The sequence below is a fragment of the Stenella coeruleoalba genome (genome assembly GCF_951394435.1).
Source record: "Stenella coeruleoalba genome assembly, chromosome: 7".
NCBI lineage: Eukaryota > Metazoa > Chordata > Mammalia > Artiodactyla > Delphinidae > Stenella > Stenella coeruleoalba.
In genome coordinates this window covers 50,857,916-50,873,132 of record NC_137153.1, presented here as the reverse complement: position 1 = coordinate 50,873,132, position 15,217 = coordinate 50,857,916, and the positions used below count along the sequence as shown (strand labels likewise).

At 38.9% G+C, this 15,217-nt stretch overlaps 1 long non-coding RNA gene across 2 annotated transcripts in view; it reads left to right on the top strand.

Annotated features, from left to right (window-relative positions):
- Positions 1–1,464: 1,464 nt before the first annotated feature.
- The window catches only part of LOC307188544, a 273,241-nt gene continuing 259,488 nt past the window's right edge, over positions 1,465–15,217 (top strand). For both annotated transcript variants that reach the window (XR_013828980.1, XR_013828981.1), the window contains exon 1: positions 1,465–1,858. This is a non-coding gene — a long non-coding RNA (uncharacterized lncRNA). The remainder of the gene's footprint in view (positions 1,859–15,217) is intronic.

Sequence of the window (15,217 nt, the reverse complement as noted above, 5' to 3'; positions counted from 1 at the left end):
CTGAGTTTTTGGTGTCTTAGCTCTACTAGGTTTTCTCCAATATTCATACACACACTACACACTACACACACACACACACACACTCTCTCTCTCTCTCTCTCTCTCTCTCACTCTCTCTCTCTCTCTCTCTACTTCTGGCCCAAGTGCTGTACACGGGAGGGATCTCCCTAAGCCAAAACTGGGGAGTGAACTGCACATACTCAGGTCACAAATCTATAGCCTTCCAAGACCCTGAAGGACCCTGGGCAGCCACCCAGGCTTCTAGTATGGAACCCTGGGAACCCAGTCTGACGTCTATCAAGGTCTAAGGCTGCAGCAACTTGAACGTGCCATTTTACTCTGAAATTAGAAAATTAGATGGCAGGCAGGCAGAGGACCCAAACAGGAGCCCGCCTGATAATACCCAATGCTGTCAGCTTGTGCCATATCTTTCTTCTCTTCTGGCAGACCTGGGTACGGTGCCTTCCAAAGACCACTTGCCTCTACATCCATGCAAACCATAGACGGCGTCACCCTCACCTGCCTAGTGCCTCCAATAGTTGAAAGAGGGGCACCCAAGCTCTGTGATTGCCTGAACACACGCAGACCTGGGGCCTATATGGCATTGGTCATACTCTCCCCACCCTCACACCCTAGAGAAAGGCTCGTCACATCTACAGCCTACAGGGTGTCTACATTTCACTGACACACACCAACCTTCCAAAACAACAGCCTGATGCCCTGAACTATGGCAGAGGAAAGTCTCACTACTAGACCTGGGCGGCTATACCATTGAATGAAATGGCCTTTTCAGCACAAGTTGAGCCCTAAGAAATAAACGGCCTTTACTCCCTGAATCCAAGGTGTATATACTAAGGAGTACACAGCCTACAGCCCTAGGCACCTTGGGCTTATCTGGACACTCTTTTGGACAAAGAGAAAGACACTCAAATTAGTGCACTTCACGCTGCAAGGGGAGTAAAAAAAGAATTAAAGGGTGTGAGGGTGGGGAAAGTACAGCCAATCCCATATGGGCCCCAGGTCTGCGCACACACTCACTCTCTCACACAAAAATACAACAAAGTCCCAGACATTCACGAATATCCTCAGGGCTAGTTGTTTCTCCTGACAGCTGCGAAGCGTCTAAAATTCATCACAGGAGACTGTCCATCTCTGTCCTAGAGCACTTGCCTTGAAGAGCCGCCTCCGGGCATTGCTCTCTCTTTGCGACACAACCCATCTAACAGCAGCCGGTGATGGGGGAGCTGGCTCCTTCGCCCAAGTCCCTCCGTCGGGAGATATTCTCTTGTCTGATTCCCATGTAGGATGCTGGAGGGACGAGAGATGAGGGCAGGGCTGGGACCACAGCCAAGTACGAGTGGGTGGAGTGTGCAGTTTCCCAGGAAGGCAAACATGGCACAGTTGGAGCCTGCGGGGTGAGGTACGTGACTTTGGGTGTGTGTGGGGCAGTAAGTGAGGGTCCTAACAGAGGGGCAGGCTGACCTGGTACCCACTGAGCGCCATGGGGCTCAGAGAACGTCAGAACCAGGCCCCGCCCCGCCGCGGCCTCCACGCTTCTGAGAGGAAACCCGATTTCGCGGGATCTCGCTTCTGAGAGGAAACCCGATCTCGCGGGATCTCGCTTCTGAGAGGAAACCCGTTCTCGCGGGATCTCGGGAGATGTACGGCGGCGCGTCAGGGAGGCCCTGCGGTGAGACACGGGTCGGTGCCACAGGGCCGACGGTTCTTCCCTTCAGACTGGTCCGTTAGGCGTTTGGCTCACACCACCTGTCATGCAGTCCCTAATGTTCTGGGGGCTCCTCAGCCCCCTCTAGTCAGAGTCACAGAGCAGTGGCGCCTCACCCTGAAGTCCGAACAGGTAGGGGAAAGGTGCTCTGGCCGAATGCCGTGCCTGGGAGTGAACTGCATGTGGGTGGGCCCCCAAACTATGGCCTTCCAAGAGTCTGAAGTGGCGGGGTGCAGGGGCGCGGGAGGGATAACAGCTTCTGGCTCGGAACCCTGGGGCCCCAATTTGTCCTCTGCCAAGGTCTAAGGCCACAGCAACATGAATGCATTTTATTCTTTTAAAAATAACAAGTTTCTTTGGAGATACTCACATAGCATACAATTCACCCATTTAAGCTGTACAATTCAGTAGTTTTTAGTATACTCAAAAACTGTGCAACCATCATCACTATCTAATCCCGGAAGAGTTTTCACATTTTATTACTACAAAAAAAAAAAAAAATCCCATGTATTGGCAATCTCTTTCCATTCGTCCCTCCCCTCAGCCTCTGGCAACAACTGATTTACTTTCTGCCTTGATGGATTCGTCTGTTTTGGAAATTTCATACAGAAGGAATCATACAATATGTCGTATTTTATGTTATGGCTTCTTATGTTCAGGATAAGGTGCTCAAGGTTCATTCACGTTGTACCATATGTCAGTACTTCATTCCTTTTTATGGCTGAATAATATTCTGTTACGTGGATATGCTGCATTAGTTTATCCATTCAGCAGTTGATAGACATTTGGACTATTTTAACCTTTTGACTATTATGAATACTGCTGCTATAAATATTCATATACAGGTTTTTGTGTGGACATACGTTTTCAGTTCTCTTGGGAATATACCTAGGAGAGGAATTGTTGGTTCATATGGCAACTCTGTATTTAATTTTTGAGGAACTGCCAAACTGTTTTACAAAGTGGCTACACCATTTTGCATTCACACTAGGTATCTATAGGCTTCCAGTTTCTCCATAAACTTGCCAACACTTGTTATTGTACATCTTTTTTGATTATAGCCATCCTAGTGGGCATGAAACAGTACCTCACTGTGTTTTTAATTTGTGCTTATCTGATAACTAATTTTATTAAGTATTTTTTTATGTGCCTGTTGGCCATTTATATATCTGAAGAAATGTCTATTTAGAATCTTGCCCATTTTTAAATTGGGAATTTATCTTTTTGTTATTGACTTGTAAGTGTTCTTTTATGTATTCTAGATACAGATCTCTTGTTATATATATGATTTGCAAATATATTTTTCTGTTCTGTGGGTTGTCTTTTCATTTTCTTGAGGTGTTCTTTTGAGCATAAACATTTTTAATATTAATGACATCTACTTATCTATATATATGTATATATATATTTTTTGGTTGCTTGTGCCTTTCATATCTTATCTAAGAAACCGTTGCCTGATCCAATGTCACAAAGATTTTCTCCTATGTTTTCTTCTAAGAGTTTTATAATTTTGGTTCTTAAATTTAGGTTTATAATATATATTGGGTTAATTTTTGTATATGATGTGAGGTAGCAGCATTTTTCTAATAATTTTCTTTGATTCTTTGGATATGGTTTTTAACAATTCTTTTAATGTAGTTATATTAGCTGACTTGAAGTCTGTGTTTAGTGAGTCCATAATCTGTGTTTCCCAGGAACTGTTTTTATGGATTGCTTTTTCTCCCTGTGTATTGGCCATAGTTGCCTGGTTCTTTGAGTGTCTTATACTTTTTTGTTGAAAAATGAACATTTTAAGTAATACAGTGTGATAATTTTGGATATTAGATTCCTACCACCTTCAGGGTTTGTTGTTGCTATTTGTTGACATTTGTTTGTTTGTGACTTTCCTGGAATAATTATATAAAGTCTGTGTTCTTTGTTGTGTCTGACTACTGATGTCTCCACTTGGTTAGCCTAGTGGTCAGCTCATGATTGGACAGAGATTTCCTTAAATGCTTTGTGTGGATAAATCTCCCAACCTTTGCTGAGAGGCTGTATGTGCGTGTTGGGGCATATCTTGAATGCTCTGATGGGCAGTTTATAACTTTACCTTAGCTTTAACTTTCTGCTTGTGCAGAGCCTCATGGTCAGTCAGAGGTGAGAGATTAGTATGTTCTTAGGCCTTCCTGGGCATGCACACAACCCTCAATGTGATGTGGCCTTCTAGATTCCATTAACATGTCAGAGCTTTTCAAAGCTCCCTATGGATACTTCATTACCCAGTTTTTCCTTTTAAGTTTTTTTGGTTGTCCTCGTGTTAGTCCTAACTGAAATACCACTTCAGGCAGCTGCTGCATTAAACAATTGCCACATTAATTGACATTAAACATTGTTTATTGTTTTTGACAAATGACAAAGGTCAATTTTCATAGGGTGCCCTCTGCATCAGGTCAAATAAAGACATACCTTGAGAATGGTGCTTTTTAGGGAGCTGTTATGTCAAATAGTGCTATTCTGGGGGCTTAGGGCTTTTTGAGGGGGAGTTCCAAACCCATTCTGCCCTCTCCAGGCTCAAGGGTTTCACAGCTACCATTGCTGTGAAGCTGTTGGTTTTCAAGGCTATTGCAAGGTTGGGAAGAGGATTAGGGCAAGTTAAAATGCTACTAAATTTGCTTTTCTTATCTATTTTCATCTGTTTTTCTTGAATAAACACTTAATGGATTGTTGCATGTCTTTAGTTAATTTCACAGTTCTGGAAGAGTTGATTTTGATGATTTTTGCCAGTGTTCTTCCTCATTGATTTTATAGAGAAGCAGGTTTTCAGAGGTCCTAAATAACTGCCATTTTGGAAGTGCTCTGATGTACTGAATGTTGATCTATTTTCTAATTTGGTGGTTTTGTTACACTAAGACAAGAGTAATACAGAAATTGCCATAAATAAACATGAGATAACAATATACCTAGCTCTCATAACCTTTTTTTTTTTTATCACTGCTGTAATCTTTTGGAATCTATCAATAGTACAAAGATGTTATGGTTTATTTGCCTGTTTCTGTCCTAAGGAGTTTTCTATCTTAAGAAGCACTTGATGTAATTGACAACCTAGGACCATGACTATGAGCACAACCTTTGTCTCCTGAAAAACTTAGGTTTAATCTTAGTTTTCTGATAAGTGTATGACTTTAGACATATTGTTAATGTCTCTGACTTTCAATCTTCTTACTTATAAAATAGAAACCATAATATATACCTCATAGGTTTATGTTGAAAATTGAATGACACAATGTATGTAAAGCTCTTTCTTCAATAAATGGTACCTATTATTATTTAAAATTGAAGCTGGTGGTTTAGATTTAATCTCAGTTGAGGAAATTAGCAGGTGGGATGGTTTATTCATTGACAGAAGTTTAACGTCCTCCCACCTCTTTCATTTGGTTACTTTGAAATTTTCCATACTAATTTTTCTTCTGTGATTTTTTTGGGTCTCATTTATTTATTTTAGTTCCAAAGCACAAGAGTGTCCTTCCTCTGATAGTGTCTCCATCAATTGCACTTATCTGCTTCCACCTGAGGGCCAGGAAACCCGCCAGAGGTTACTTTTTATCCAGACTGAGCAGTAGGTTGAACAGCAGTAGGCTTAACACTTCAGGTAACATAATAATTTTAGGTGTATAACTGGCTGATAAACACAGATGTTTCACAGAATGTTATCTGTCTTATTAGTTAAGCATGTATAACCAGTCCTAGATAGTAATAGCATCCAAATGTCAAAATATTACTTGGCTTTTGTATTTTCCAGTATCAGATTATGTCATTACCTAGTAGTACTAAATTTATCCAATAGACAAAATGAAAAGATACCACTTTTATAATTTTCAGTAGCACTTACATAAATAATGAACAAAAAATTGAATTCAGTAGTAGTCACGCACAAATAACCAAAATTTAAATTAAGTAAATGTATATGTAAACATTTATTTAAATTGTTTTCTCAATAAATAGAATAAAAGACATTTCACATGATCTTACTTTACAGTTTTTTAAATTAATTAATTTTTATTTTTGGCTGCGTTGGGTCTTCGTTCCTGCCCACGGGCTTTCTCTAGTTGCGGTGAGTGGGGGCTACTCTTCATTGTGGTGTGTGGGCTTCTCATTGCGGTGGCTTCTCTTGTTGTGGAGCACGGGCTCTGGGTATGCGGGCTTCAGTAGTTGTGGCTCGTGGGCTCTAGAGCTCAGGCTCAGTAGCTGTGGCACATGGGCTTAGTTGCTTTGAGGCATGTGGGATCTTCTGGGACCAAGGCTCGAACCTGTGTCCCCTGCATTGTCAGGCGGATTCTTAACAACCACACCACCAGGGAAGTCCCACATGATCTTGCTTTTGAGACTCACAATAAATAATTGTCCAAGTATTTTGTTAAGGTATATTTGAGTATGTGAGTACTTGATGAGCCAATATTTATGATAAAATTATAATTTTTGTTACGAGTCCTTAACTTTGAGTTGCTGTGTACAAAGTTTATTAGAAGTAGAATATGTAGAAAATATCAATTGCTTTAGAAAGTGTGTGAATTTTGTCAGTCCAGATGTGTTTGTTCTTCTGAAGGATCAAGGCATCTCCTTAGTCTAGTCCTGCGCCTCTTGTTGGGTTTTGGTGATGACCATCTGTGCTATTCATATGCGTGACTTGTTCACCTAGTCCATTGACCATTTTCAGAGATTATCAGATGTTCTTTCTTTACTTCCCACCTACATTCAGTTAGAGGTTAAAGGAAATAATTTATTTCTAGCATATTTTATAGATGATTTGAAGAGTTTTGTGAAGTCCAAAATGTTACTTTTTTTTTTTCAAGGCTGAATAAAATTAGAGAGTGAACGCAGATTATGTGTAGAAAAAAAGGTAATTGTAATATAGTACTGAATGCAAACATTATAGGTAAGAGTATTCCCATAGTCATCTACATCATTTGTCTGTCCCTTTTTTACAGGTAAAATGGATCTAGAATTATTTGACAAGTGGAATCTATAATACATTCTTTAGGATCCAAAGAGATTCTGCCCCCAAGTAAAAACTGTAGGAAGGTTACTATTAACGGAGATGATCCAGATGTAGTGATGAGAAGTTCTTCACACATTACTTAAAATTTACTCTGGTCCTGAGGAACAGTCATTACTATTTTTGGTTTTTTTTTCTTTTCAGGTGAGGAAATGTTTGCTTAGAAAGGTTAAATATTTTGCCATAGGTCTTACTACTAATAAAGATAGAGCCAAAATACCAACTTATGTCTACCAAATACCTAATTCATGCCATTTTCAATATTCTTTCCTGAGAGTAATATAAATGCTTAGATTAAGGAGGTAAATAAAACATTTTTATGAAATGAAAAATGTTAAAGAGAACATTTATGGGACTTTTTATGTGGGATCTTCCCTGACTGGGGCATGAACCCGTGTCCCCTGCATTGGCAGGCGGACTCTCAACCACTGCGCCACCAGGGAAGCCAGAACTTTTTTTTTTTTTTTTTTTGCGGTACGCGGGCCTCTCACTGTTGTGGCCTCTCCCATTGCGGAGCACAGGCTCCGGACGCGCAGGCTCAGCGGCCATGGCTCACGGGCCTAGCTGCTCCGCGGCATGTGGGATCTTCCTGGACCGGGGCACGAACCCGCGTCCCCTGAATCGGCAGGCGGACTCTCAACCACTGCGCCACCAGGGAAGCCCCTTACCCTCTTTTAAGAATTTAATTTTTAGTCATAAAACAACACACAAAAAAATCCTAAATATATGTCCTATTTCTTCCATGTGGAATGGCCATATTTCCAAACATAAAGAGCCTGTTGAACATCTGACTTAATAAGAGTTATTATTTTTTTTGTGGTACACTGATAATTCTTGTTATTTTATATTTTATTTCCTCTGTACACTTAGAGTTGTACTTGGAGTAACTATTCAGTGATCAGGGCACATTTATCATCTTATGTTTAATAATTTCTATGGCCCATCCAAATCCACTCTTCACTCTTCTCTTTTGTTATGTGTCCTGGGAGGCTGACATTTATGGAGTGCATCTATGTGATTTACTACTCTTACCCTCCTGTTGGGTTTTCCCCGTGGTAGTCCCCATCAGCAGATTGGAGAGTGAAAGGAAAATAAGATTGAAGTATTTTTTCTTCCTGATTCCGTAAGGTTTCTTGAATCTACCTACAAAAGACCACTGCTCCAGTAGCTATAGTTAACTCTATTCAGGATCCAGCAACTTCTTCCTCTCCATTTTTTTTCAGACCTAGGAGTAGTAGCAATTGTGGCTTGCTGGTTTCCTTTACGCTTGTCTACTGTTTCATGAATAATCCCTTATTATTCTCTTTGAGTGTGAAATCTGTCCTCCTGGGAGCCCAAGTGACACACAGCTAAATACTGAGCCATATACTAGCCTCTGTAGTCAAGACAGAACAGAGGGTGATTCTTAACTTAGGGGAGAGATACTACTAACAAGCAAAAAACAGACACCAGAAGATATGCAATGAAATAAACAAATACAAATTAATATAACAGAGTGCTTCAATATGAGTGTGGACATGGAAAACAGGAACCGGAGTTAGTAAGGTTTATTGAATCTTTAAAAGTGTAAGTTTGGTAGAGTACTGCTAAATATTTTAAAAAATTGCCCTCAGTATAAATTCTGAGATTTTTTGTTTTCAAGGTATACACATGATCTGATGGAATGACAGATTTGGATCATCTTTGATATAAACACACAGTGATTGATTTCAGAATATGATAAATGAGAGCTGTTCTCCCTAAGACATTGAATGGTATAGTACTCATAGAATTTGCCATTTGGGTGCCTTTATAGAATTTGACTTTTGAGTGGTACAGTCCTTTGGAAGTTGACCACTGGGTGATATAGTCTTAGTAGAAATTGACCTTTGAATGGTGCAGTTCTTAGGGAATTTGATCTTGAGTACTACAGTCCTGTCTAATTTGACCTGTAAAGTCATTGGATGAGTGTTCAAAAAGATATGTACTACAATATTCAGCAAAGCCATACCCACATCTGAAAAAGGACTTAATGTTTATAAAGAACTTTTATAGTAATAAGACAAACAATCCAATTTTTTAAATGGACAAAAGTTTTCAATAAACATTTGACCGAATAGGCACATGAAAAGATGCTCAACATCATTAGTTAGTAGGGAAATGCAAGTTACATTGAGATGCCACTATAGACTCATTATAGTGACTAAAATATTGTCAGTAACAGGTGATGATGGGGTTGTGGTACAACTGGAAATCTCATACGTTGCTGTTGGGAATACAAAATGATACAGCCACGTTGGAAAATAGCTTTGGCAGTTTTTTATAAAGATAAACACACATCATATGATTTAGCAATCTCACTTCTAGGTATTTAACCGAAAGAAATATAAGCAGGTCCACACAAAGGCCCAGCTGTAGTCAAATGTTCATAGAAGCTTTATTCATAATAACTAAAAGCTGAAAACAAGCCTAATGTCCATCAAATGCTGACTGGTTAAATAAATTGTGTTATATTCATACAATGGAATGCTATTTAGCAATAAAAAGGGATGAACTACAAATACATGAGACAACATGGATGAATCCCAAAAGCATTTTGCTAAGTGAATGAAGTCAGAAACAAAAGACTGAATACTGTAGGATTCTATTTATATTACATTCTAGAAAAGGCAAAACTATTGGGATAGAAAACAAAATCAGTGGTTGCCTGGGGATGGGGGTTAGGGGTGTGATTGACCCCAAAGTGGAATAAAGGAACTTTATGGAAATGTTCTGATTCTTGATTGTGGTGGTGTTTACATGACTGTGTACATTTGTCAAAACTCATCAAACTACATTTGAAAGAGTGAGTTTTATTGTATATAATTGTATTTCAATAAAGCTGACTTTAAGAAGAAGGAAAGGGACTTCCGTGGTGGCACAGTGGTTAAGAATCCACCTGCTAATGCTGGGGACATGGGTTCGAGCCCTGGTCCCAGAAGATCCTGCATGCTGTGGAACAGCTAAGCCCGTGCATCACAACTACTGAGCCTGCATGCCACAACTACTGAAGCCTGTGCCCCTAGAGCCTGTGCTGCACAACAAGAGAAGCCACTGCAATGAGAAGCCCGCACACCTGCAACGAAGAGTAGACTCCACTCACCGCAACTAGAGAAAGCCCACGCGCAGCAACGAAGACCCAATGCAGCCAAAAATAAATAAATAAATTAAAGAAAAAAAGGGAAAACAGAATTCAGCAAAATCTACTTCTTCACAATAGATGGATATTCAGTTACTCTCTGAAGTAGCTGATAGCATATTTTGATGTTAGGTATATTTCAGTGTAATTCACCTTCTTTGGAATTTCCAGCTCTAAAGGATATAACATTATTTACACTTCTGAATAACATGTTATTGGAAAAGTAGAGTAAGCTAATATAATTTATTTCTTTTGAAAAAAAATCTTTACTTATTTGCTCTTGTGCAACAGAAATACTTGTGCATATTATGAATGATGGATAAGGATGAAGTAGCTGAGAAATTCTAAGAGAGGAGGAAAGACTAGAGTTAAGGGTCCTTGAAAATGATAATTTCCAATTAAGGAAAATAGGCAATTCAAAGAGCTACCTCCAACAAAAATCGCTTTTGCATAAATCTAAGCCAATCAGACTGACAGTTCTTTTTGGAGTTACCTTCTGGAAGTAACTCCAAAAGGAACTCCTTAGTTATATCTCAGTAAAACCGGGAATAAAGAGAAAGCTATTGAAATCATACATGTTAATGTCCATTTGTTTTTATACTATACTCACTTCAACAAATAGAAAAACAAGATTTTATAAAATAAATTCTGTAGATTTCTCAGCATTTGACTAGTTTCCAAAGCTTATGCTGAATTTTAGATTTTCCTGTTGGCACTCTCTATACAAAGAGATGTTGTGGTGGTGCTTTTATTTTTTTTCTCAGATGCCTCCAGTGCTTTCTAAAGGAACAACAAACATGCTTTTATGTTTGTGTATTATTGGGAGAATTACAAATATATATTTTGCTGCAATCATGCCCTCACTTAAACCAGTTCAAAGTGTATCTTACAGTCTATGATAGTTATAAGCAGTCCTGAGAAGGGCTTGCAACTATTATCTACTGAGTCTAGTTCTGTACCTAGACCAAACATCTCTGTAAAAAGTAATTTATCCAGCTTTTGTTTTGGTGATTTCCACCAAACCAGAAACAGCTATTAATCAGTCAGTTTTTTTTTCTACATTATCTGGCACTATCAATTAAATTACATAAAGAAAAACTGAATTTCATATCTCTGAGAAGTGGGTGTATTAAATGCTATAAACTTTTTGGATGATTCATTTAAATTAAAATGATTGAAAGTCTGTTGACAGAATCCAAAAGGAACTTGGCAGTGAGTTCATAGCATAAGACATATATTTTATCTTCTATCAAAGAGTTTTTAATTTAACAGGGAAAGTAAGACATATTAAATATAACATAAGGCAGAAAATAAATTCAGTGAAAGAGTCATATACAAATTTCTTATTCAGATCAGAAAGAAGCATAACTTATCAGGGTCAAAGATCATAGAAGGCTTTCTAGAAGGGGTGGCATTTGGACTGTGCCTAGTAGATGATAATGGCAGGACAGGGAAAGGCATCCAAGTTAGGGAAAATAGACTGGCCAAAGACATAGATAGGAACATTTTGGATGTGTATGGAGACCTGGGAGTGGTACAATTTGGCTTAAAGCAGAGTAATAAAATGGGAAAACAAAATGGGACAGGATGTGTTGAGATCCTGGATGCATAACAGGTTAAAGAATTTGGATTTTATTCCATAGACATTTGAGAAATCAGTTGGCCCTAATGCAGCCATTGGAGTATTCAGTGTTCTGCAGAGAATTCCAGTTGTCTTGTGAGAGATGTTAAGAAGTCATTTAGCAGAATTTTTTTTGTTTTTTTTCTCTTTCTCTTCCCTCTGATACGCTGTTTAACGTGTCAAAAAGTAAACTCTCCAAGACTTCCAAGTTACATCTGATGGCAACTCAAATCAAATCAACAGTTATTTACTGAACTTCCATTATATGCAAGTCACTTTATGCTAGTTGTGAGGCACTGCTTCTCAGACTTTTCTATCCCAAATCCTAAATGCAGAGTGTAAAACCTCTTACCCTCAGGGTTCTAGCCAAAACAAGCCACCAGCACATTTCTTTAAGTGTTTTTTTCTTTTAATTGTGATTTTTGCGTTGGACTATAAACAATGTAAACACATTTTAAGATTCTTTTTAGTATTAAAGGTAATGAATGCTTAACTGGTCCCTCCAAAAGTCTGAGTAAAATTGACAAGAAAGTTGAACAATATTCATGCCATGGCTGTGTGTACCTACCGTAGACTACCTGTCTTTTCTGGGTTCATGTTACCCATTTTGGGGCATCTCAGATAAATGTCTATTCCTTTAAGAACTTTGCAAATATATCAAGGAGATGGAAAAAAAAGGATTTTGAAGAAAGCAATATTATTTTATGCTTTAAATCCAATGTGGTTATTTAACTCTTATTAAAATTTCAATTCAGCCATTGAAGATACATCATTAGGCAGTGATTCAGTAAAAACTAGCCAGATAGAAAATAAACACATAGGAGTCTAGAAGAGAGAAAGAAAGTATGACTTTAGGTGATCTCGCAGAGCTAATGTAGCGTTATACTTTCCATTTTAAAAGAAAATTGATTTTATTAATGTTCTTGAAAAAATATCTTGAAAAGTAAAATACTGTCTTAAAAGAGTTCAAATTTGTCATTAGATTAAAAAAATATGTTAATCAGATTAGTAATAAAAATTTAGTTTGTAAATACAAACATAAAAGCATTTTTGCCACATTTTTTTCCTAATGGATCTTTGATTTTTACCCTTCCTATCATCCATTTCTTCCTTTACACTTTCTTAAAATTCATGTAGTATTCTTTTTTTTTTTTTTACATCTTTCTTGGACTATAATTGTTTTACAATGGTGTGCTAGTTTCTGATTTATAACAAAGTGAATCATTTATACATTTACATACGTTCCCATATCTCTTCCCTCTTGCGTCTCCCTCCCTCCCACCCTCCCTATCCCACCCCTCTAGGTGGTCACAAACCACCTAGCTGATCTCCCTGTGCTATGCGGCTACTTCCCACAAGCTATCTATTTTACATTTGGTAGTGTATATATGTCCATACCACTCTCTCACTTTGTCACAGCTTACCCTTCCCCCTCCCCATATCCTCAAGTCCATTCTCTAGTAGGTCTGTGTCTGTTTTTTTTTTTTTTTGGTACATGGGCTTCTCACTGTTGTGGCCTCTCCCATCGTGGAGCACAGGCTCCGGACATGCAGGCCCAGCGGCCATGGCTCACGGGCCCAGCCACTCCGCGGCACGTGGGATCCTCCCAGACCGGGACACGAATCTGTGTCCCCTGCATCGGCAGACGGACCATCAACCACTGCGCCACCAGGGAAGCCTAGGTCTGTGTCTTTATTCCTGTCTTAACCCTAGGTTCTTCATGACATTTTTTTTTCCTTAAATTCCATATGTGTTAGCATACGGTATTTGTCTTTCTCTTTCTGACTTACTTCATTCTGTATGACAGTCTCTGGGTCCATCCACCTCATTACAAATAGCTCAGTTTCGTTTCTTTTTATGGCTGCATAATATTCCATTGTATATATGTGCCACATCTTCTTTATCCATTCATCTGATGATGGACACTTAGGTTGTTTCCATCTCTGGGCTATTGTAAATAGAGCTGCAATGAACATTTTGGTACATGACTCTTTTTGAATTATGGTTTTCTCAGGGTATATATGCCCAGTAGTGGGGTTGCTGTGTCATATGATAGTTCTATTTGTAGTTTTTTAAGGACCTCCATACTGTTCTCCATAGTGGCTGTACCAACTCATATTGCCACCAGCAGTGCAAGAGTGTTCCCTTTTCTCCACACCGTCTCCAGCATTTATTGTTTCTAGATTTTTCTTTTCTTTTTTTTTTTGGCGGTATGCGGGCCTCTCACTGTTGTGGCGTCTCCTGTTGCGGAGCACAGGCTCCAGACGCGCAGGCTCAGCAGCCATGGCTAACGTGCCCAGCCGCTCCGCGGCATGTGGGATCTTCCCGGACTGGGGCATGAACCCGTGTCCCCTGCATCAGCAGGCAGACTCTCAACCACTGCACCACCAGGGAAGCCCTGTTTCTAGATTTTTTGATTTTGGTCATTCTGACTGGTGTGAGATGATATCTCATTGTAGTTTTGATTTTCATTTCTCTAATGATTAATGATGTTGAGCATTCTTTCATGTGTTTGTTGGCAGTCTGTATATCTTATTTGGAGAAATGTCTGTTTAGGTCTTCTGCCCATTTTTGGATTCGGTTGTTTGGTTTTTTTGTTATTGAGCTGCATGAGCTGCTTGTAAATTTTGGAGGTTAATCCTTTGTCAGTTGCTTCATTTGCAAATATTTTCTCCCATTCTGAGGGTTGTCTTTTGGTCTTCTTTATGGTTTCCTTTGCTGTGCAAAAGCTTTGAGGTTTCATTAGGTCTCTTTTGTTTATTTTTGTTTTTATTTCCATTTCTCTGGGAGGTGGGTCAAAAAGGATCGTGCTGTGATTTATGTCATAGAGTTTTCTGCTTATGTTTTCCTCTAAGAGTTTGATAGTTTCTGGCCTTACATTTAGGTCTTTAATCCATTTTGAGCTTATTTTTGTGTATGGTGTTAGGGAGTGATCTAATCTCATACTTTTACATGTACCTGTCCAGTTTTCCCAGCACCACTTATTGAAGAGGCTGTCCTTTCTCCACTGTACATTCCTGCCTCCTTTATCAAAGATAAGGTGACCATATGTGCGTGGGTTAATCTCTGGGCTTTCTATCCTGTTCCATTGATCTATATTTTTGTTTTTGTGCCAGTACCATCCTGTCTTGATTACTGTAGCTTTGTAGTATAGTCTGAAGTCAGGGAGCCTGATTTCTCCAGCTCCATTTTTCATTCTCAAGATTGCTTTCGCTATTCGGGGTCTTTTGTGTTTCCATACAAATTGTGAATTTTTTTGTTCTAGTTCTGTGAAAAATGACAGTGGTAGTTTGATAGGGATTGCATTGAATCTGTAGATTGCTTTGGGTAGTATAGTCATTTTCACAAAGTTGATTCTTCCAATCCAAGAACATGGTATATCTCTCCATCTATTTGTATCATCATTAATTTCTTTCATCAGTGTCTTATAATTTTTGCATACAGGTAATTGCCTCCTTAGGTAGGTTTATTCCTAGATATTTTATTCTTTTTGTTGCAGTGGTAAATGGGACTGTTTTCTTGATTTCACTTTCAGATTTTTCATCATTAGTGTATAGGAATGCCAGAGATTTCTGTGCATTAATTTTGTATCCTGCCACTTTACCAAATTCATTGATTAGCTCTAGGAGTTTTCTGGTAGCATCTTTAGGATTCTCTATGTATAGTGTCATGTCATCTGCA